Source organism: Aotus nancymaae, unplaced genomic scaffold, assembly GCF_030222135.1.
Source record: "Aotus nancymaae isolate 86718 unplaced genomic scaffold, 86718_ANA_hifiasm-v0.15.2.pri h1tg000014l, whole genome shotgun sequence".
Lineage (NCBI taxonomy): Eukaryota > Metazoa > Chordata > Mammalia > Primates > Aotidae > Aotus > Aotus nancymaae.
In genome coordinates this window covers 56,462,695-56,487,571 of record NW_026988425.1, presented here as the reverse complement: position 1 = coordinate 56,487,571, position 24,877 = coordinate 56,462,695, and the positions used below count along the sequence as shown (strand labels likewise).

General features: G+C 39.5%; 1 protein-coding gene and 1 pseudogene across 4 annotated transcripts in view; both read right to left on the bottom strand.

The window, feature by feature from the left end:
* Nucleotides 1-24,877, bottom strand: part of KIF2A (kinesin family member 2A) — an 84,080-nt gene that overhangs the window by 46,012 nt on the left and 13,191 nt on the right. The gene's annotated exons all lie outside the window — the stretch shown is intronic.
* On the bottom strand, nucleotides 4-15,839 carry LOC105723976 (CREB-regulated transcription coactivator 2-like; annotated as a pseudogene).

Below are 24,877 nucleotides of genomic sequence, written 5' to 3'. Positions count from 1 at the left end.
AGTGGGAATAAAGCATACATGTTAAAAATGTCACAAATTATGGCATTCCTAAACACTGTGAAATGCAATTTTATAACTTGCAAATTAAAAAAAAAATGACACTACCTTTCCTTATGAGAGATTTTCACACACCCTCAGGCACAGGCAATGAACTTTGTCCATGGGGCCATAAATTAATTTGATACTTGCCAAATCCAGGAAATCAGTAAATTAGATGAGAACTAAAGTTTATTTTCAGCACATATGATAAATGGTCACACAGTAACACAGAATGCCTGAAATCTTAAACTGTTAAATAGTTCTAATTATTAGAAAGTTTCCTTACTATGAGCCAAAAACGATTCTGTAAAACGAAGAACAACAATTTATAAAGCAAATTTTTTCTTTTTTTTCCCTGAGACAGTCTTGCTCTGTCACCCAGATGACAGTACAGTGATGCGATCTTGGCTCACTGCAAGCTCCGCCTCCTGGGTTTAAGTGATTCTTGTGCCTCAGTCTCCTGAGTAGCTGAGATTGCAAGCATGCGCCACCACACCCAGCTAATTTTTGTATTTTTAGTAGAAACAGCGTTTTGCCACTTCGCACAGGCTGGTATCAACATCCTGGCCTCAAGTTATCCACCCACTTTGGCCTCCCAATGTGATGGGATTACAGGCAGGGGCTACTACGCCTGGCTCGGAAAGCAATTTTAAGTTATTATAAAATACTTCTTAAAAACCACTTTTTACCATATATGATGCAAATTGATAAAATTTTAAAATTAAGAAACCTGAGTCCAAAAAGGTTAGGAAATGCTAATTTAAAATGTCCTCTTCTATATGCTGTCTATCCAAATCTATTCTATTCCTTACTTTTTCTGACTATTCCATATTCCAGTCTTACCATCTGTACAGAGGAGATATTTTACATAATATATTAAATTTATTTTCCCCTCTTAGTAGACTGTAGGTTTTAATCTGTTAACAACTATAGCTCTAAATAATTATTTTTAATTACTACATATTTCATTATGTTTATCATAAGTTATTTAATACCTATTGATGGTCACTTAGGTTATGTGCAATTTATTATTATTATAAACACTGCAATGAATACTATTGTATATTTGTCATTATGTATTTGTTGGATTATTTGCCTAGGACAAATTCCTAGAAGCACACCAACAGAATATATACATATATAAAATACTTTTTAAAAAATTTATTTCATCTGTTTCATCTTACCTATTCATTTGGTTATTAGTTAAGTAGAGACAGAAACTATGCAATATATTTGCATCTTCAATATTTCCTAATAGAATGCTGAACTTATGGAATTTTTGTATGTATCTCCTAAATGAAATCCTTGAGGGCATCTATGATTTACCTTATGATAATGTACAGCTCTTTAAATATCTAAAAACAGATATATAGTACATAAAACAGTGTTATTATAATGAGGCTTACGATACTGTTAAAGAAAATGGGCACTATAATAATTTGGTAATTATTGTTTATGAAACTACTCTCACTGAGAGTATTTTATTTTATTTTATTTTATAATAGAGACAGGGTCTTGCTGTGTTGCCCAGGCTAGTCTCAAACTCCTGGGCTCAGGCAATCCACTTGCCTTGGCCTGCCAAAGTGCTGGGATTACGGGCTTGAGTCACTGTGCCTGGCCTACCTTTATCTTTTTTCTCTTTTTTTTTCTGAGACAGAGTCCCAAGCAATGCTCTTGCCTCAGCTTCCCGAGTAACAGCTAGTATTACAGGTGTGCACCACCATGCCTGGCTAAGTTTTTTTTTTTTTTTTTTTTTGAGACAGAGTCTTGCTCTGTCACTGAGAATGGAGTGCAATGGAGCCATTTCAGCTTATCGCAACCTCTGCCTCCCATTCAAGCAATTCTCCTGCTTCAGCTTCCCAAGTAGCTGGAATTACAGGCACATGCCACCACACCCAGCTAATTTTTGTATTTTTGGTAGAGACAGGGTTTTGCCATGTTGATCAGGCTGGTCTCCAACTCTTGACCTCAAGTGATCTGCCCTCCTCTGCCTCCCAAAGTGCTGGGATTGCAGGTGTGAGCCACCATGCCCGGCCCTGGCTAAATTTTGTATTTTTAGTAGAGGACAGGGTTTGTCCATGTTGGCCAGGCTGGTTTCAAACTCCTGGCCTTAAGCGATCTGCCCACCTCTGTCTCCAAAAGTACTGGGACTACAGGCATGAGTCACCACGCTTGGTCTTGTGGCCTACCTTTGTTATATGAGCTCATATAAAATTCCATATAAATGATAAATGAACATAATCTTGTAGATTTCAAATAGTGAGGATGTTAAATACCCTCAAATGATACATTGGTGCTACTTTTTGTTTTAAAAAAAACAAAACTGTATACTAGTGGTCTTTCCATGACAGTATGTATAGACCTACCTATTATTTTTCATAACCATATAGCATTCCATATATCAATATATCACAATTTATTCCTTTATTAGGAATATTATTTCCAACTGTTTGCCATTAAAAGATGCCACACTGAATATCTGAACATAGGTGTGAATGTTTCCACAAATAAAATTTCTAGAAGGAGAATTCGTGGGTCATGAATGTTGAAATTTTGATAAATATTCCTAAACTGCCCTTCATATACATTCTCACCAACAGTGGGACCTATTCCTCCATATCCTCATCAACACTGAACATTATCAATCCTAAAATTTTTATCATCTCATGTGTCAGATTTCTCTAAGCTACTACTTTTTAAGCATGAATATGTCAGATACTATCTATTCAATTCTTATTAGTTCACTTAATCATAACAAATATACCTACAAAGTAGGTATCTGTATTTAAAGATGAGAAAAATAAAGCTCAAGGTTACAAAGTGAATAAGTAGCATGGATCTAAACCTTGCTCAGATTTAAAAGTACTTGCTATTAATCACTATGCTTCTCCACCCACTTCAATTAAGCTGATGAAGATGTCTATATGTCTTTAAGTCCAGGCATTCCTATAAAAATTTATAAAATGTAGCACAAATTCTCAACCCTCATGTTTACCAGAAACTCCTAGGGAGCTTTTACAAAATAAAATGACACTGCTTGAGTATTGCCCCCAGATAATAAGCCAATTCTTAACAACTATACTGCTATCACCTTGGTGCAAGCTACCAATGCCTTGTACTTAGTTTACTGTGATACTTTCTCAACTAGTCTTCCTGCTTCCAACTTATCTGCCCTCTGTCTATTCTCCAGAGCAGCCAAAATGTTCCCGGTAAAAACTAAGTCAGATATTACTCCTTTGCTCAAAACCTTCCAATGACTCCCCATCCCCCATCTCACAGAGTAGAAGCTAAAGTCCTTTCAATGGTCTATTAGTGACTTATAACAAAGCCCTACATGATCTGACCTGAATTACCTGTGACCTCCTTCATCCCTCACTAGAGTAACTCCTTTATAATTGTCTGATTCCTGTCTCACAAAATACCACCTCCATTCCCCCCGCACCCATAAAAGATGGGTCATAAACTTAAATGTGAAAGATGTAAAAGCAACTGAGTAAATAGTGGTGCTTTTTACTAATATAGATGGACATTAGAGGAGATGCAGGTGCTGGGGGTGGAGGAAAATGATGATCTAAAAAATACTGGGAGGAGTCAAAAGGAGTTACAAAAGGGAAATTAGATAATCCTTACTTCAATTTTAGAAATCAATTAGGTAAATAACCAGTGGAAGCGATATGTGTCATTTGGGGTCCTCTGAGAAGCAGACGAGAGTTAGGAGTACAAGAGGTTTATTGCTCAAGATAAAAGAGGGAGGAAAGAGGACTGTCAGACCAGGCCAGGCACAGTAGCTCACGCCTGTAATCCCAGCACTTCAGGAGGCCAAGGCGGGCAGATCACTTGAGGTCAGGAGTTTGAGACCAGCCTGGCCAACATGGTGAAACACCATCTCTATTAAAAATACAAAAATTATCTGAGTGTGGTGGTGTGCACCTGTAATCCCAGCTACTTTGGAGGCTGAAGCAGGAGAATCACTTAAACTCAGGAGGCAGAGGTCGCAGTGAACAGAGATTACTCCATTGCACTCTGGCCTGGGCCACAAAGTGAGACTCTGATTCAAAAAAAAATTAAATTAAAAATAAAAATTAAAAAAAGAAAACTTTCAGACCATGATGCAGATTTAAAACCTATGAAGGAAGTGGCTGTGAAGCAGGACTGAGAGAGAAAGCTTCAGACCTTGATGAAGATCTAGCAAAGTCTTGGTCAACCCAGTAGGGTGCTTCAGAGCAAGACTGTCCATTAGAGGAGTCCTGCACTGGGCCAAAATGGGTATGTCCTATTACTCAGGCCATGCTCTATCATTGGCTTTGTATATCCCAGGAAAGTCAAGTTCTCAATCCCAAATCTAAAGATCCTGAAGGTACTAACAACTGGAGGTTGTCAACTGACTACACTCCCTGAAACTGAAATTCTTTCTTAGAGAGACATCTAAGCAGTGTACCTGCATGATTGCCATAGCATATGAAAAAGAGGATGAGTTTAACTGGTAGTAGAAATGAAGAGTGGACCCCAGAGAGTCATAAGCAGCCCAGTCACCATCACAATCTGGGAGGAGCCTACCACTGCTGCATCAAGTCCCTCATCAATCACCCTCTCTACAACATGAACAGTGAGGCTGAGACCTGGCAGCCATCCTTTCCCCAATTGCCCCTGGCAGCCCCACAAACACTGATACCCACTAGTAGGGACAAGAAGATTACAGCAACAAAGGTTTTAGAGAAAGTAAAAGGGTTTAATAAAACGTTGATTTGGTTTCATCAACAGAAAGGAAATATTTGAGCCTAAGGAAGATGCATTTGAATATCAGACTACTGTGAAGAATAACCCTCAGCAGGAAATGAAGAGGCTGTGGTTGAGGTTAAAGAAATAAGACACCGAGCTATCAAATCTAGTTGGGAAAAAAAAGAGTTAACAAGGTGGATCTACATACAATTACCAGTAGAGTTACCACAATAATGATAATGGGGAAGAATGCGTGCATATTCCAAAAGGCAAGACCAACACAATCATTCTAATTGTTGGGCATATACCATGATATTCCTACCCTTCTGGGCAAGGAGTGATTTATTGTACCATAACTAGGCGTGCAAAAAAAAAGGTGGGACAGTGGAGCAAAATACCAGGACTACAGGTCACAAATTCACAGGGACCATAATCTCCAAAGACAGTTTAGAGATTGGCAATGAGAGGATAAAGGAAATCAAGGAGGCTGGGCACACTGCCTCACACCTGTAATCCCAGTACTCTGCGGGGCAGACGTAGGAGGATGGCTTGAGCCCAGGAGTTTGAGATCAGGTCGGCAACAGAGCGAGACCTCAACTCTATAAAAAAAAATTAAAAATCAACAGGGCGTGGTGCTGTATGCCTATAGCCCCAGCTACTTGGGAGGCTGAAAGGTACAAGGATTGCTTGAGCCCAGGAGGTCAAGGATGCAGTGAGCCGTGATTGTGCCATTGCACTCCAGCTTGGGCAAGAGCAAGATGCCGTCTCAAAAAAAAAAAAAAAAAAAATCAAGGACAGAACAGCCAGTATCAGCAGTCTCCTCAACACTGGAACATGTACGACCTCAAACACTAATGCACACATCCAGAAAGCCTTAAATCACAAGTCTGCAGAGTCAAAAGCATCTGATCTAAGACTAAACTTTAAGACTAAATTCTAGAGATTGAGCAGGGCAGGACTGAGAAATTTGTTGCCCTATCTCTACCATAATCCAGTTTACTCATCCAGCAACAAGGAGAGAATATGAAATTCCAGCAATAAGAAATGAATAAACAAAGTCTTAAGCATTTGCTTTTTGCCAATTAACCAGATAACTAGAACCATCTATACTACCTACAATACCAGTGCAGCATGGGGCTTTTATTTGCACCAAAAGATGTCTATAAAAAATGTTTTCTTTTTAAAAACCAACCTTTCCCAAAATGCATTTAATAATTTATTAAATTGTCTTATATATGGCATTTCATTGAGCTACTCAAATACCTCTTCTTAAACTGTAATACAAATTTGATTTTCTTTTAAAATTTTTATTTTTCTTTTAAACAAAGACATCCAGTGATTTATTTCAAAAGTCAAGTAGTAACCACCTGTTAACAAAGGTGTTAAGTAATGAGAGAAACAATAAGATACATGAAAAAATTTTTCAAAGGAAAAAATTACGATACGGTGACAACATATAGGCATAAAAAGAAGGTGTCAAGCCTGGATGACTGGGAGAATGATGGTACTAGGGGGAAAACAGTGAGATGCTTGTTAATAGAGATCATGCACAGATGTCAGTGAGACTAAGCAGGACTAGAAATATCTTTCCCTAGAAACTGCAGTCTTTCCATGTGGACCTCCAAATACCATCTCATTTCTCTGATCCACCTGAGAAAACTGTACTCCATCTTCACTAACTCACTGCCCTTTGACTCTCTTTGATTCATCATTTACTTTACTGTGAATTATATCACATATACTTCCACATTAAAAAAAAAATAGAGCAAACACCTGTGTAACTACCACCAGCTAGATTAAAAAACACTTCTGAAACGCTGTATGTTCCCCTCCTAAAGGAAAAAACTGCCAGGTGCGATGGCTCACGCCTGTAATCCCAACAAACACTATGGGAGGTTGAGCCAGGTGAATCACCTGAGGTCAGGAGTTTGAGACCAGCCTGGCCAACATGGTGAAACCCCATCTCTACTAAAAGTACAAGAACTTAGCCGGGCATGGTGGTGTGCGCTTGTAATCCCAGCTACTCAGGAGGCTGACGCTGAAGAATTGCTTGAACCCAGGAGGCAGAGGCTGCAGTGAGCTGAGATTGCACCATTGCACTTCAGCCTGGGTGACAAGAGCAAAACTCCATCTCAAAAAAAAAAGTAACAACCACCATGACATTTGAGATAATCATACTTTGGCTTTTCTTTATAGTTTTACCACCTTTAAATATAACACATACAAACAAATCTAAACAGGTTACTTCTCTTTAAATTGCATATACATGGATTAACACTACTTTAAGAATTGAGGGTTTTTTTTGTTTGCTCAATACTATTTTTCGAGATTCACTTAAGTCGTACATATAAAATGTATATAACTCATTTTCATTACAGTATAGCATTTTATTGCATGAATATACCACATTTTATCTATTCTACTATCGGACATTTGATTTGTTATGTTTCTGCTATTAGGAACAATGACGCTATGGGCATATGTTTACTGGTGTAAATGTGCAATAATTTCTCTAGGATATATAACAGAAAAAATACAGAATAACTGAGTCCACATATATAAAACTTTTCTCTTCAGTGCTATGTTTCCTATCTATAGTAGCTATGTGATAGTCTGTATATTCCTCCCTGCCTAAATCTCATGTGGAATTGTAGTCCCTATATTGGAGGTGGGGCCTGATGGAGGTGATTGGATCATGGGGGTGGATTTCTCAGGAATGGTTTGGCACCATTCACTTGGTGATGAATGCTGTCCTCAGAGTGAGTTCTGTTTAGAAGTGTGTGGCACCTCCCTCTCTTTTGCTCCTGCTCTGGCAACATAGCATGCCTGCCCCCCAACACTTAGCCTTCATGAGGCCTCTCCAGAAGCTGAGCAGATGCCAGTATCATGCTTCCTGCAAAGCCTGCAGACCTGTAAGCCAATTAAACCTCTTTTCTTCATAAATTACTCAGACTCAAGTATTTCTTTATAGCAATGAAAGATGGGCCTAACACACAGCATCTGTAATGATTTGTAATCCTCCTAACAATTACTCCATATTCATGAAAACACTTAATATTAGCCAGATTTAACGTGTCATATTATGGTTCTAATTTCTCTGATTGAATGAGGTTTTTGCTTATTTTTGTGCTTGTTAGCCATTCAGGCCTTTTGAGTACTGACTTGAGTGTTGGGGTCTTTTTCTTTTGGCTACTTCTCTATAGGAATTCTCTTTATACTCTTGGTATCAATCTTTTGTTGTATGTATGGCAAATATTTTCTACAAAGTTGTGGCTTATCTTTTCATGTTCTTTATAGTGCCTTTTGATGAATTCAGGTTCTTAATTTTTTTGTTTGTTTTTGAGACAGAGTCTCATTCTGTCGCCCAGGCTGGAATACAGTGGCGCCATCTCAGCTCACTGAAAACTCTGTCTCCAGAGTTCAAGTAATTCTTCTACCTCAGCCTCCGGAGTAGCTGGGATTACAGGCGCCTGCTACCACACCCAGCTAATTTTTGCATTTTTAGTAGAGACACGGTTTCACCACATTGGCCAGGCTGGTCTCCAATGCCCGACCTCAGGTGATCCGCCGTCTCAGCCTCCCAAAGTGTTGGGATTACAGGTGTGAGCCACCATGCCCGGCCTAAATTCTTAATTTTAATGTAGTCCAATATGTGTTTTTCCATTATGGATTTTTTTTTTTTTTGGTGTGTTATAAAATTTTTCCTAAGATTGAGATCCCTAACAGTCTCTTACATTTTCTAAGTTTTACAAGCTGGGTATGGTGCCTCAGGCCTGTAATCCCAGCACTTTGGGAGGCCAAGGTGGGCGGATCACTTGAGATCAGGAGTTTGAGACTATCCTGGCCAACATGGTGAAATCCCAACTCTATAAAAATTCAAAAAATTAGTTGGGTGTGGTGGTGCGTGTCTGTAATCCCAGCTACTTGGGAGGCTGAGGCAGGAGAATTGCTTGAGCCTAAGAGGCAGAGGTTGCAGTGAGCCAAGATCATGCCACTGCATTCAAGCCTGGGTGACAGAGTGAGACTCCATCTCAAATACATAAAATTTTACAAAACCTTTCACATTTGGGACCTTAATCCATTGGCATCTTGATATTTTTATATGATAACACAATTTCCTTTCTAGAACCATTTCCTGAAAATCCCCTTTCCCTCTACTCATCTGCAATACTACCTGTGTCACAATTCAAGCCTACGTGCAGGTGTTTATTTCTTTATCCCTGAACTAAAATTACTTAGTATTATAGCTTTGCTTATTATTAAGTCTTGCCATATAGCAGAATAAGCCCTCCTGCTTTACTGTTCCTTAAGAGTATTCTTAAGGAATTTTAAAGTATAAACTTTAGAATCAGCTTGTGAAGTTCCAAAAAGTCATATAAACCAACAATCACAAAACTACCTGTTGGGATTCTGATTGGAACTGCATTGTCTGTTTTGTTCTGGATTGTTTTTTTCTTTATACCTTCCAGCTATGATGTTCTGGATTTTCATATTATTAATCAAGAATGATACTGGCCAGTGGTATTCCTTTCTCAAAACCACTTTTTTAAGAGTTCGGGGATCTCACTCTGTGCCCAGGCTTAAGTATGGTGGTGTGATCATGGCTCACTGCAGCCTCATGTGATCCTCCTGCTTCAGCCTGCTGAGTAGCAAGGATTATCAGCATGCACTACCATGCCTGGCTAATTTTTTGTAGAGACAGGGTCTTGCTATGTTGACCAGGCTTGTCCTGAACTTCCGGTCTCAAGTTATCACCGTGCATCAGCCTCTCAAAGTCCTCGAATTACAGGTGTAAGCCACTGTGCCCAGCCTCTCAACAACCTTATTAGATTTTCGTAGCATGGTTATTATACTAATCTTTTTTTTTTTTGAGACAGTCTCCTTCTGTCACTGAGGCTGGAGTGCAATGGCAAGATCTCAGCTCACTGCAACCTCCACCTCCCAGGTTCTAGCAATTCTCCTGCCTCAGCCTCCCGAGTAGCTAGGATTACAGGCACACGCCACCACACCTGGCTAATTTTTGTATTTTTAATAGAGATGGGGTTTCGCCATGTTGATCAGACTGGTCTGGAACTCCTGACCTTAGATGATCCACCCACCTCAGCCTCCCAATGTGCTGGGATTATAGGCATGAACCACCATGCCCAGCTGGTTATATTAATCTTATAAAATGATTTTCTATGGCAAAGTTTTCCCTTTCTGTACTCTAGAATAGTTGGTGTGAAATTAAATTATTTGACTCGAGTATTTGGTAGGTAAAAACTTGTTAAACCATCTTGGTTTGCGTTATTATAGAAAGATCCAATTTTCTTAATAATTATAGAATTATTTTTTATTCTTGTTTTCATAATTATATTTTTCTAGGTGTTTTAGATAAAGTTTCCACATTTTTGGCATCAAGTTCATAGTATCCGTTTAATGGCTCTGGCATCTGATATGATGTCCACATTTTCATTCCTAATTTTTTGGTAAACTTTTTTCTCTTAATTAATTTCACCTGGGATTTGTCCATTTTATTTGTCTTTTCCAAGAATAAACCTGGCTTTTTCGAGCCTTTTTTTGTGTGTGTGTTTTGTTGAGCCTTTTTATTAGGTGTCATTATGTACTTAATGTCTGCTACTATTACTTCTTTCTTTCAACTTACTTTGGGCATATTTTACTGTTTTTTCCTTTTAAATTTTTCAGATGAATGTTTAAGTTATTCGCCATCCTTATTCTTTTTTCTTCATAGCAGCTAAAGCTACACATTTATTTCCCAGAATTGCTTTAGCAGCATCTTACAAGTTTTCACATGTAGTATTTTTGTTATTGCTCAGTTCCACCTATTTTTCTATTTTCATGATTCTTTGTCTCATGAGTTATTTAGAAATGTTTCTCGAATTCCAGATATGGAAGTTTTCTGGGTATCCTGTTAATGATTTCTAAAGGTGAGACATCTGACCAAGCAGAACAGACAGAGCCACAATAATTGGTACCACTTTCCCAGTGCACAGTGGCTGAATACCCCTGTATTTCTACTGGACTGCCTGCCTTGATGAAAAAGTTTCTTATAAATCTAGCTCCAGCAGCAAATCAGTAGCAATTTTAAAAACAGCATTTAAGAGAAGTCACACAAGTCCTTGACTTCAAACAGTGAACCTGACTCCAATTCTCCTTTTTTAAAGTCTCTTTCTCCCGCATCATCCTACAGGAATCAAACTTTTGCCATCTATGCCTGCTCCAGTCCTACCCATCTCTTAGAATTCCTGTTCCATTACAATCCATGATCTTGTTTTTGAGCTCAGCTATGTATGCCTTTTTGGTTTCCTCTTACGTGTTTGGGATAGGAGGGTGCCCTTACATGAACTTTCTTTAAGTCATAGGTCATAGTCATAGAAAATGAGGTCAGATTTGAAAATTCTAAGTTTACATTGTTATATAAAATCAATACTACCATAAAAAAGTAATTTATAGTTTAAAAACTCTATGGCTTTGTTTTTTCTGAGACAGAGTCTCACCCTGTTGCCCAGGCTAGAGTGCAATGGCGCAATCTCGGCTCACTGCAACCTCTGCCTCCCAGTTCAAGCAATTCTCCTGACTCAGGCTCCCAAGTAGCTGGGATTACAGGCACGCACCACCATGCCCAGCTAATTTTTTGTATCCTTAGTAGAGATGGAGTTTCACCATGTTGGCCAGGCTGGTCTCAAACTCCTGACCTCGTGATCCACCCACCTCGGCCTCCCAAAGTGCTGGGATTACAGGCATGAGTCACCGTGCCTGGCCAGCTTTTTAACACTTAAAACCCAGAGACATATTTAAAAGTTTTCCATTTCATTTTAATCTAGTTGTAAAGATAAATTAGTGTAGAAAATGTCATCTGTTGGGGGTAAAGTTAAAAAAAAAATTTGCAAAGAGTTTTTTGGATGATTTTTATTAACATACATTTAATTAAAAATAATATCCACTGTGACTCTCTCCTCCATTGAGAGGGAAAAAGGCGGTGAGAAGGGGCTGGCAATGTCCACCTCTAGGAATCCAGACAAGCCAGGAGTCCTAGGTTACCCTCCCAGGTTACCCTCTATATCCCCAGCTTTCCAACAGGCTCTGACCTCCAGGCAGTTGGGTCAAAGTTACAAGTGCTTTTGGCCCTCCCTTGAGCTTCTCCAGGCACACTCCTGTATGGAATTCAGGGGCCACCTGGAAAAACCCCTTGCTTTTTCTCATTCTTGGGATCCTTTGTTCATGCTACAAAGAGAATCCAGGGGCAGAGTGGAGTCTCTACTAGCTGGGGTAAGGGAGGAAATGGACAGTAATGGGGGACAGGGCCAAGAAGAGGGATGGTGATGAATATTCCAGAGCACGATAAGGTAGCAGGGCATTGGGTCACTCAGCATGTTTAGCCCTTCCAGAATCAGTAGCTCCATGCACAGCTCATCTTATAGCCCTAGCCCCAACTCCAAACTGCTACTGACACCTCAAAACCAGGCACTCCAGCCAGGGTTGCTGCAATCTCCTTAGAGAAACCTGGAGAGTTTCTATGAGGATGATGTTAGGCCTTGAGCCATAGCAGGAGCAGTGATGGGTCAAGTTCTGGTGGTTGAGGGTGTAAGGATCCTGAGGGCCAGCCACTGGCCCCTCGCCTTCTAAAAATCCAAGCCCTTCAGAAAAGCCAGGGGGATCCATCGCCAGACTGGTTTATGGGCTCTCCATGCTGAACTGCTCCAGTTCCCTAGGGTGAAGTCACTCATTGGCCAATGAAGACTTTCCCTAGCCCAGGGGGCCGAGGTGGGTAGTGTCCCATAATGCAATTGCCTGCCCAGAGGCTGCCCACCTGAGGGCTGCACTGAGCAGACCTGAGAGGGCAGCTCTCACTGCTGTAGAGACTTTGGAGTATGTGGCTGGGTATGCAGATTACTGGTCTCCGGGGGGACACCCTGAGTGATGAAAGACAGAGTACGTGACATTGGCAAAAACTGTTTGGGCAGCTGCTATTGGGACCTTCTGGCATTGGCAGGACCCACGAGCCAACTTAGGGGGCTAAGGGGTACCTGGAAATAGTGAGGGGAGGCCCCAGGAGTAGAGGTTGAGCGAGGTAGGGGCAGATGGAAAATGAAGTGGAGGACAAGAGGAGGAGAGTCAGGGCAGCACTGAGTGAAAGGTGGCCCAGGAAGGTGGTGGGCAGTGCGTGGTGGGCCAAGGAGAAGGCAGGTAGTGAGGGGTGGCTATGGGAGCCCTGAAGATGGGGCTGAGGACTGCTCAGGAAGCCTAGAGATCGGGATTGCTTAGGGAAGACTGCAGGGATGGGTGGTTGAGAGGTGAATGAAGTCCTGGGGCATCATAACCTGGGCCCAAGTCCATGACCAGGCCCTTGCTAATGCCCAGGTGAGTCACAATGTGGGTCAAACTGGAGGTACTGTTGCCCCTATTAAGGCTAGGGTAGGCTGTCTCCTCAGGGTGCAGGGGGTTGGGCAGTGTTGGTAGAAAGTACAAAGTGGTGAGATCAGGTAGGAACCTCCTCTCACATCCAGTATTCATGGCAGGTGGGAAGACAGGCACATTGGCAGGCTGGCCAGGAGATGGAAGGATGTTAATTCCAGGGACTTCACAAGGACCGGGGTCAGGAGGAAGATGATGACAGCTTCTTCTGTTCTAAGTATCCCACGGCTTCAGCAAATGCTTGTCACCTAGGAGAACTTCTCAATAGCAGGTACTTTAGAGTCCATTTTACCACCCAGAAATGTTGACTGGGCAGGTTGCTGGGAGGTATGGGGCCTGGATAAGTATCCTGAGGACTGGGGTTCATCACACTTATGTGAAAGGCAGAGTCAGAGCTTGTCTTGTTAAATGCAGATGCTGGGTAAAACAGGTACCTCTTCTCTGCAGGGTAATTGTCCCAGGGCATAGTCCTTCACCAGCTGGACACTTGGAGGGGAGATAAGTAGGCAGGACTATAGGGAGAGCTGTCAATATGGTAGGGTATTGGCAGGGTGGTACCCATTCTACCAGCCTATGGTGCCGAGTGCCCTGAGATGAATTAAAAGGTGAGTGGAGGGGGCTCTGGAACTAGGCCAGGCTGAAACGAATCTGGTTAATATTAAGCAAAGAACAACCATAATGGGAGCCCCTCGTGTATGGCAGTTGCAATTTTTGGGTGTGTAACTGGGTGAAGCCGATGTCCATTATCATCTCCTCGAGGGCTGCTGTGTCCTTAGCCTGACGCTGCTTCTGCAGCATGATCTCACTAAACTTGCAAAGATTGGAAGCCAAGGCTGTGGCCAAACAAGGCTCATTTGTCCCTGCCCCTGATGTCGCCATCTTCCTCCTCTGTTCCTTCCTGACACCCTCCTCCCCCTCCCTGTACAAGCCACTGTTCCTTCCTCAACACCTCCCAGCATCCTACTCCAGTGGTAGCCACTGCCACCTCAGCCTCACAAAGAGTTTTGGAAAGTACAGGCAAACCCTGCAGAATAGCTCCCCAATCATTATTTTCCCAATAGAACGCCTCTTGGTTTTTAATACCAAAACTTCCTAAAACGTACTTTTCTCACAATGCAAGATATTTCTGGCCAATATTTATGTAAGGAAAGATTTATATTTGTATGTGACAAAACTCAATTAGCATTTTAAATAAAAGAGGATGCAAGAAAAGTTTGGAGTTACATTCCAAATATAATCAATAGACTGTTAGAATCACAGTAGACATAAAAAAATCATGCCAAGTATCAAAGTAATACAAAATGTAGGCAAAAGATGATGCTTTTATTATATTCAGTATAAGCCATTTACTAACACAGTTTGCTTGTCCTTAATGTATTTCTATAGCCTCTCATATATTTGTTTAGTCCTTGTTTGGCTTAGTGCTGAGAGTCGCTAAACATTTATAATGGAAATGGGCAAAAAGCAATTATAATGGAAGAAAAAAATTTACTATATATAAATATGATTTGTTAATCTCATTATTTATTGATCACACATGATGATATTTTACTTATACAAAGGTAAATTACAGTGGTTACATTTCTGAATTTGGTTAGGGAGTTCATGTTGATATACTGCCATTTTTTCCCATTAGTCTACATTCAACCATTTGACCTAAAAAAATGACAATTTCATATGGTTCAATGTAATACAAAAGTAATGTTCACCCCAAATTTAGATGTTAAAAATTTATAAAAATAAAATCTGCTACATCAAAGAATATAAACATAATAAATATTTTGAAATATAATCTTTAATCAGAGTCATTTTATGTTTAGTTCATTTTAAGAAATATCTTTACCTCACTTAAGGCTCAATTTTTTGTTAGGGTGAAATTACAGGGCAAACAGTTCAGATCTCAACTTTTTAATATCTGTTGGTAAATATCAAGACACATGATTTTTAAAAAGAAAAAAAGCCACAAATGACTGAACAGAACATACATGCAAATCTAAGCCATCTTTGCTTCAGTGAATAATTCATATTTCAAGACTTTCTAATCTTTAAGATAATTACTTAAGATCTGATATTAGTGCTATTTAATTTTGTCATAAAAGCTCATATATTCATTGAGCTGTCAAAAACAAGTTTTACATGTTGACAATTGCCTTTTGGTCTCTGAAAACAGGATCCTATTATATGTTTTCTAGTTCACAGCTGAGTTCACAGCAGCTGTGAGGATAAGAAATGCCAGCAACCAATTAGGCTGGCATAAACCTTGTCTAGCATATAAAGTATAATTTGGTTGTAAATGTAGGAGACAAGAGCCAAAACAAGTCAGCCAAGAATACTAATAAAATTTCATTACAAGCATTAAAAGTCAGAATATTTAAAATCTAACAAAAATATGTATTTTACTAAGAGGATATAGTAGAACGTTAGGAAAAATATGAAAAAGCAACAATCAATTCTTTTCAGACCCAAGTAGTTTTTTTAAAAGGCTGCAGCTGTTTCTGACATACCTAGGATTACAAACTCTATGGAGTTTTTTTTTCTCTACCCTAATCATAGGATTGTGGTATATGATCATACACATGGCAAGTCTTCTCCCAAAGTGAACATTATTTTTATCAGTTCCCCTTGAGATGTTTCTATGAAAATTTCTCTTCATATTTTTAAGATATTAAGATATATATATATATATATAAAATTCTTTTTTTTTTTTTTTTCTTGAGACAGAGTCTCGCTCTGTTACCCAGGATGGAGTGCAATGGCACGATCTCAGCTCACCACAACCTCCGCCTCCCAGGTTCAACAAGTTGATTCTCCTGCTTCAGCCTCCCAAGTGGCTGGGATTATAGGCATATGGCACCATGCCTGGCTAATTTTTGTATTTTTAATAGAGATGAGGTTTCACCATGTTGGCTAGGCTGGTCTCAAACTCCTGACTTCAGGTAATCCACCCACCTTGGCCTCCCAAAGTGCTGGGATTACAGGCGTGAGCCACTGCGCCCAGCCTAGACCTTTGTAAAAATTTCAAAACCTAAATATGTATAAGAACAACACAACTTAAATGATTAGTAAAAATAAAACTTCAGTTAAAAGACTGTTTATAATGGCTATTTCCAAACTCTTTGAAGTTGTTTAAATCTGTTTTGTTTAAAGTATGAGAAATTTTAAAATATAACAAAATCAATGCTTTATAAAATATTACTACAAAAGATATAATTTAAAACATTTTACATATATATTGAAAAAGTTAGTCACTGGTGATTCATATGCATACAGCCATGTAATGAAATGAAAATAGGAAAATCTAGCTTACATGCCAATAAATTAAAATATATAGTGTATCTATTCTTTTTTTTTTTTTGAGACACAGTCTCATTCTGTCACCCAGGCTGGAGTAGTGCAGTGGTATGATCCTGGCTCACTGCAATCTCCGCCTCCCGGGTTCAAATGATTCTCGTGCCTCAGCCTCTCGAGTAGCTGGGATTACAGGCATGAACCACCACACCTGGTTAATTTTTGTATTTTTAGCAGAGACGGGGTTTCGCCACACCAGCCAGGCTGGTCAAACTCCTGACCTCATGTGATATGCTCACCTTGGCCTCCCAAAGTGCTGGGATTCTGGGCGTGAGCCACCAGTGTATCTATTCTTGATAAAACCTCTATCAACCCCTTCCATTTTCAATCAGAATACCACCAAATAATTTGAAAGCATTTTAAATAGACTTGTAAAAATATGCTAATAAAATCTAGTTAACTCCTGTACCTTTCAAGCAGAGACTAAGAGGGAAACATGCATAATAATATCCATTCTCAGGAGAACAAAGAAATAAATATTACTCTGAATTATAAAATCACACATTCAGACCAAATGTCTGGCAGTACAATGTTGCTTCCAGAAGATGAGTAAAATACAAAAGCTTACTCAAAGTGGTTGGTAAACAGATACCTGAAAGAAGTACTTTCTTCCAAGTCATTTCGCACCAGATAAATTATCTTAGAATACACTGATGGTAAAACCTTTGCCACTTCATATGAGGTGATTGATTAAAACCTGTCTTAAATAGTAAGTTTCTCAATTTTCTTTTTTGAGACAGGGTCTCACTCTCGCCCAGGCTGGAGTGCAATGGTGTGATCTCAGTTCACTGAAACCTCTGCCTCCTGGGCTTAAGTAATCCTCTCACCTCAGCTTTCTGAGTAGCTGGGACCAGACATGCCTGCCACCACACCGGGCTAATTTTTGTATTTTTTGTAGACATGGGTTTTTGCCATGTTGCCCAGGCTGCTCTCAAACTCCTGGGCTCACGTGATCTGCTCACCTTGACCTCCCAGAATGCTGGGTCTACAGGCATGAGCCACTGTCCCTGGACCCATTTTAATTAAATAATAATTAAATACATAAATAGTGGTTCCAATCAATTGTATATTTAGTTATTAGAACCAATTGCCAGTGTAGAATGCAAATTCAAAAATTTTACTGCCATCTTTCCAAGTTAAGTCATAGTAAAACATGTTAATTAGCTTTCATTCTCTAAAGACGTTTGTTTTAAGGTTGGTCTTTTAAAACACACAATTCCTTTCTTCAGTTTATTAAAAGAATTCTAAAAGGATGTTTCAAGAATATGACAACAATTCCCCTCTTTAATAAGCTTATAATATTATGATCTTATAACAGCAAAATGGAGAAAAATTGGAAAAACAAAGACTGTCAAATGCTGCTTTAAAACAGACTAAAAGGACAAGGATGCTACAAAAAAGCATTATTTAGAAAATGGAAGTTAACTACACAGTAATGTTAACTATACTAGTAGTCATACATTGTATCTTGGTTTTGCCAACTACCTCAAAGTAGTTTATTTATAATCTAACAGTAAATGTCAATTTATTCCTAGGTGCCACTGACCAGTAAATGAGGACAGAAAGAAATCTGATTTGTTGGAGATCATACAGCAGAGCAGCAACAGATCCAGCAGAAGTCAAAGTCTCAAACTCTTGATATTCAGGTTGTGTTAGCTAATCTAAGCAGTGAGGAAAAGAATCCTTTATGAGGACTATGTAGCATTACACCTTCTTCAATAGCTTTAGTGGAACAAGAAGGACATAAATAATGTCTCAGCTGACACTGGTTAACAGTGCTGTTACTGTTTAGTAAATCTCCGGGGAATGTGATTTTGCCAAACATAGAGACCTTTCTCTTTGGCTTATCACACTTAAGATGTTACTGTTTTTTAACCAAATTAAAAGTTCTAGTATTTCCTTTCTTAGACATTAAAAGTTTGACATGAGGAGAGAAAAAAGGAAATGATGTAGCTAAGATTTTCATTAAAAAAATACAACTTTAAAATGGGACAAATTTTATTCATATTGAAAACAAACTATCAATTTTCTTTCTTTCTTTTTTTTTTTCTTTTTGACACAGAGTCTTGTTCTGTCACCAGGCGCCAGGATGGAGTGCTGTGGCACGAGCTTGGCTCACTGCAACCTCCACCTCCCGGGTTCAAGTAATGCTCCTGCCTCAGCCTCCTAAGTAGCTGGGACTACAGGTGCGCGCCACCACGCCCAGCTAATTTTTTTTTTTTTTTTTGTAGAGACAGGGTTTCACCATGTTGGCCAGGATGGTCTTGATCTCTTGACCTTGTGATCCGCCCACCTCAGCCTCCCAAAGTGCTGGGATTATAGGCGTGAGCCAATGCGCCCGGCCACAAACTATGAATTTTCAAATTCTTACCTCATCTATTGTTTTGAAAAGGGATGTGAAAACTTAGTAGTATTCAGTTCCTCTGGGAGATGGGGAAATTTCAGATTTGTTGAGCTGCACACTAACAATTAAGGTAGCATTATTATTTAGAAAGGCCTATTGTACAACTTTTTAGAAAAGTTTCATTCTGAATTTTGTAACAGTAATAAGAAAAATGCCATAAAGGATCTATGATAGTATTAAAAAGTATTAAATCACTGTAGTTTCCTGATGTTATTCAGCATATTTGGGGTTGGGGGAAGGGAGGGTTAAACCACCCCCCAAAACCACTTGTAAAGAGAACATAAAAACCAAAATTCTAAATTCACGATGTAATAGGATCCTGATTCTAGCTGAAACAGTAAAACTGTAACAAAAAAACCCCACAGTACTAGAAATAACACTTCATGAAGTTTATTAACAAGTAGACTAACAATCTCAAAACCTATGAGCCTTAATAGGCTATTCTTCATATCTACATTCCCATGGGTGACAGAATATACCAAATGTATCTTTACTCATGTGTTAAAGAATAAAAGATTTCCTGTTTAGAATACCAAAGACTTTTACAGTGATGCTGTTGCAGCAACATGTTGCTAATAGTTCAATATTCTGAAGAACTGTCTTTCCCAGATGTTCTCCTGAATATACCGAGCAATGCTATCTAATTGCTCCCTGGCTTAAATTTTTATTTACCCAAAAGGGAATTCCATACCAATATAGCAGTGCTATTCTGTGAACTTTTCACAGCTACATGTAAATACCACCTTCTCTTATGCATACATCCTAAAGAGACACAGGGATCATCTTGTGGAATGTTTTTCAACTGTCAGTGCAATGTTACTATTCCCCCCAGGACTCTGTCATCCCAACTTCTGCTCCACTCTACTTACGGGAAGCCTATGATGGTAGTGGCCCAGAGTCATGGAAATTTCTACTTTCAAAGCCTGGCCAATTTGGGTTAGGAAACTAAATGATCACTCTTCTAAGCCCTTTTACCAGTAGGGTAAAATGTGTATTTCAAATTCAGTGCTGCTAGAGCAAAAGGTACGTAAAGAATAATGAGATCATTGAAGCTCTGCGTGGCAAGAAAGGCTAAAGTCAGATTGCGTTTGGTTTTGTACATATGAAATTTGAGATACAAAGTAGGCTGTCTAATACACTGGAGATGGTCAAAGTTGAAGAAAAAAGCTTGGGGATTGTCAATACAAATCATGCATTCTCAGGGGGTGATATCCCCAAGGTGGTAAAAACTGGCTCTTTGGGAGGGGAGATCTTAGATATTATAATGGTTTATGGCCCTCCAAAGGTCCACAACCTATAAATAGATGCACAGACATTTTTATTGGGATGGGGTGATTAGGCAATAAAGAAGTCAAAAGGCGCAGAGCAATAATTTAAAAAAAGGTTTGTAAAACACCAATATAGACAGCATTTTAAAGATGATCAAAGTGGATGTGACCACCAAGACAATGAGAGTAGAAGTCCTGATCTTTAAAATTCTGTACAGAGGTCAGGGAAATGAGTTACCAGCAAAGGAGATCAAGAAGTTAACAGAGAAAAAGAAGAAAAATCAGAGGAGTAGTCATATAAGCTAAGTGAAGGTATTAAGGTATTTCAAACAAAAGGGAGTGAATTAACTGTGTCAAATCCTGCTAACGGATCAAGTAAAATAGAAGCAATGCCTAAAAGTGAGAGTGGTCAAGCAGTTTTTGGTTTCTTTTCTTTGAGGCAGTGTCTAGATCTTGGCTCACTGCAATCTCTGTCTCCCTGGCTCAGCAATCCTCCTACCTCAGCCTACTGAGTAGCTAGAAGCACAGGCATGTGCCACCATGCCCTGGTAATTTTTGGCATATTTTGTAGAGAGGGGGTTTCACCATGTTGCCCAGGCTGGTCTCAAACTCCTGAGCTCAACTAATCTGCCCGCCTTAGCCTCCCGAAGTGCTGGTAGACATGGTAGACTTGTAGGTCTTTTCTGGTTGCTTGCATTTCTTGGTGGTGAAATGACACGCAAGGTCATTTGCTGAAAGTGTGGGTGAGCCAGGAGCAAACATCTTCAAGGAATGAGAGAAGATGGCAATATCAATAAGATTTCTATTTGAGAAACCAGATATATGGTGTTTCCACTAACCAATATACAGAAAACAAATACAGAATATGGGGATAAAGGCAATGGATTCCATTTTTGGTAAGTTTAAGATACTGGCGGGAAATCCATGTGATAACATCAAGAAGGTAGATCAGAAACCAAGAGAAAGATTTGGTCTGCAGAGGCATTTTTTTAAACTTTTATTTAAGGTTTGGGGGTTCATATGCAGGTTTGTTACATGGGTAAACTGCATGTCATTGAGGTTTGGTATACAAATGATCCCATCACCCAGGTAGTGAGCAGAGTGCCCGATAGGTAATTTTTCAACCTTCCCACCTTCCCTCCTCTAGTAATCCCCAGGGTCTATTGTTACTATCTTTATGTCCAGTATTTACCCAATGTTTATCTCCTGCTTAACCAGTTCACTGTTGATGGACACCCAGCTTGATTACACGTCTTTGCTATTATAAATTGTACTGCAATGGACATATAAGTATATGTGTCTTTTCTGTAGAATAATTTATTTTCCACTGTGTATATACCCAGTAGTGGAATTGCTGGGTCGAATAGTTCTACATTATTTGAGAAATCTCCACACTGTTTTCCACAGTGGCTGAACTAATTTACATTTCCACCAACAGTGTGTAAGTGTTCCCTTTTCTCTGCAACCTTACCAACATCAGTTATTTTTTTGACTTTTTAATAACAGCCATGACTGGTGTGAGATGGTATCTTGTTGTAGTTTTGACTTACATTTCTCAAATGATTAGTGATGTTGAACATTTTTTCATATATTTGTTGGCCACATGTATGTCTTCTTTTGAGAAGTATCTGTTCATGTACTTTACCCATTTTTTTTTTTTTTTTTTTTGGAGCAAGAATTAAAGTTTAAAAGCTTTATGGCTGGTCATGGTGGCTCACGCCTGTAATTTCAGCACTTTGGGAGGCCGAGGTAGGTGGTTCACCTGAGATCAGGAGTTTGAGACCAGCCTGGCCACACAGCAAAAACCCCATCTCTACTATAAGTACAAAAATTAGCCAGGCATAGTGGCAGGCATCTGTGATCCCAGCTACTCAGGAGAGGCCAAAGCAGAAGAATCACTTGAACCCAGGAGGTGAGGTTGCAGTGAGCTGAGATCATGCCACTGCACTCGAGGCTGGGTGACAGAGCAAGACTCGGTCTCAAAAAAAAAAAAAAAAAAAAGAAGAAAGAAAAGCTTTACAACAGTAAAGAAAGGAAAATACAACTTGGAAGAGGAACAAGCAGGCAACTTAAGAAACTAAGTGTGCCCCCTTTTTAATGGAACTGTTTGCTTTTTGCTTGAATTGTTTCTTATAGATTCTGAAAATGAGATCTTTGTCATATGCACAGTTTGTGAATATTTTCTCCCATTCTATAGGTTGTCTGTTTACTCTGTTGACAATTTCTTTTGCTGTGCAGAAGCTCTTTAATTAGCTCCTATTTGTCGTTTTTTGTTTTGTTCTGGGGACTTGGTCATACATTCTTTGATAAGGCTGATGCTCAGATTGCTACTTCCTAGGTTTTCTTCCAGGGGTTTTATAGTTTGAGGTCTTAGATTTAAGTCTTTAATCCATTTTGGGTTAGTTTTTGGTCATACATTCTTTGATAAGGCTGATGCTCAGATTGCTACTTCCTAGGTTTTCTTCCAGGGGTTTTATAGTTTGAGGTCTTAGATTAAGTCTTTAATCCATTTTGGGTTAGTTTTTGTGTATGCTGAAAGGAAGGAGTCCATTTCAATCTTCTACATGTGGCTTATTATTGAATGCAGCCAGCACCATTTACTGAATAAGGAGTCCTTTGCCCATTGCTTGTTATTATTGACTTTGCTGAAGATCAGATGGTTGTAGGTGTATAGCTTTATTTCTGGGTTCTTGATTCTGTTTCATTGGTCTATGTGTCTGTTTTTATATCAGTACCGTGTTGTTTTGTAATGCAGCTTTGCAGTACCATTTGAAATGGGGTAATATGATACCTTGTTTTTTTGCTTAGGATTGTTTTGGCTATTAGGCTGTTTTTTGGTTCATATGCATTTTAGAATAGATTTTTCTGATTCTGTGAAGAACATCATTGGTAGTTTGATAGGAATAGCACTGAATCTGTAAATTGCTTTGGGCAGTATGGCCATTTTAACAACACTGATTCTTCCTATCCATGGTCATGGAATATTTTCCTTTTTTTTTAAGACGGGGTCTCCCTATGTTGCCCAGGCTGGAGTGCAGTGGCTATTCACAGGTGCCATCCCACTACTCATCAGCACAGGAGTTTTTACCTGGTCTGTTTCCGACCTGGGCCGGTTCACCCCTCCTTAGGCAACCTGGTGGTTCCTTGCTCCTGGAAGGTCACCATATTGATGCTCAACTTAGTGCGGACATCCGACTGGCACAGCACACTACAGCCCAGAACTCCTGGGCTCAAGCGGTCCTCCCTCCTCAGTCTCCCGAGTAGTTGGGACTATAGGCACGCACCACCGTGCCTGGCAATGTTTTCCATTTGTTTGTATCATCTCTGATTTATTTCAGCAATGTTTTGTAATTCTCATTGTAGAGCTCTTTCGCCTCCTTGGTTAGCTATATTCCTAGGTATTTTATTCTTTATGTGGCTATTGTAAATGGGATTGTGTGCAGAGGCATTCTGAAGAAGAATTTTCATTTACAAATATTTATTTATTTATTTGAGACAGGGTCTCCCTCTATCACCCAGGCTGGAGCGCACTGCATAAACACAGCTCACTGCAGCCTCAACATCTGGGGCTCAAGTGATCCTCCCACCTTAGCCACCAGGGTAGCTGGGACCACAGGTACATAACACCATGCTTGGCTAATTTTTGCAAAGTATTTTTTTGTAGAGACGAGGTTTTGCCGTGTTGCCCAGGCTGGTCTCAAACTCCTGGGCTCAGGCGATCCACCCACCTTGACCTCCCAAAGTGATGGGATTATAGGCACTAGCCACTGTACCCAGCAAAAAAATTTAAAGCATTAGGAAAAATTGCAAACTTGCACAATAGATGATAAACCCCTACATTCAACTTCACTAATTTTCAACAGATGGTCAATCCTACTGCCACTTCTATCACCACAACTGGATTATTCTGAAACAAACTCTAGCTAGCATATCAACTCATCAATATTTATTTCAGTATGTATAAAGCTAAAATTTTTTTTTTTTTTTTTTGAGATGGAATCTTGCTCTGTCACCCAGGCTAGAGTGCAGTGGCACAATCTCCACTCACTGCAACCTCCACCTCCCAGGCTCAATCAATTCTCTTGCCTAAGCCTCCCAAGTAGCTGGGCTTACAGGCTCCTGCCACCACACTCAGCTAATTTTTATATTTTTAGTAGAGATGGGGTTTCACCATGTTTGTCAGGCTGGTCTCAAACTCCTGACCTCGTGATCTGCCCACCTCAGGCTTTCAAAGTGCTGGGATTACAGGTGTGAGCCATCGCGTCTGGCCAATTTTATATGTTTTTAACATTCTCCTTTTTAAAAACCTTTTCTAATACATTTATTTTTCTATCTTTGTCAGATGTTTTAATAAAGCTGGTTTTTTTTACTAAATTGAATCACATTCCACTCATCTATTTTAAAGTAACATTAAATATATGAATATGGAAAAAAAAACCCAAAATCATACAACAATCTTTACCATATTCAAATTTAAACTCTATTTCCCATGTATCTCTTTATGCCTGGTTTTGTGCTGTGCTTACTATGGTCTCTCTAAATACTGATACATTATACCACATATGCACATATCTGTGTAGTTACACAGATAACAGGCAACCTTCTTCCACCCTTCAACTCTGGTAATAAAGAGATGACTTCAAGACTAGAGTTGCAAGGTATTTCAAGGTCTTATTCATTCTTC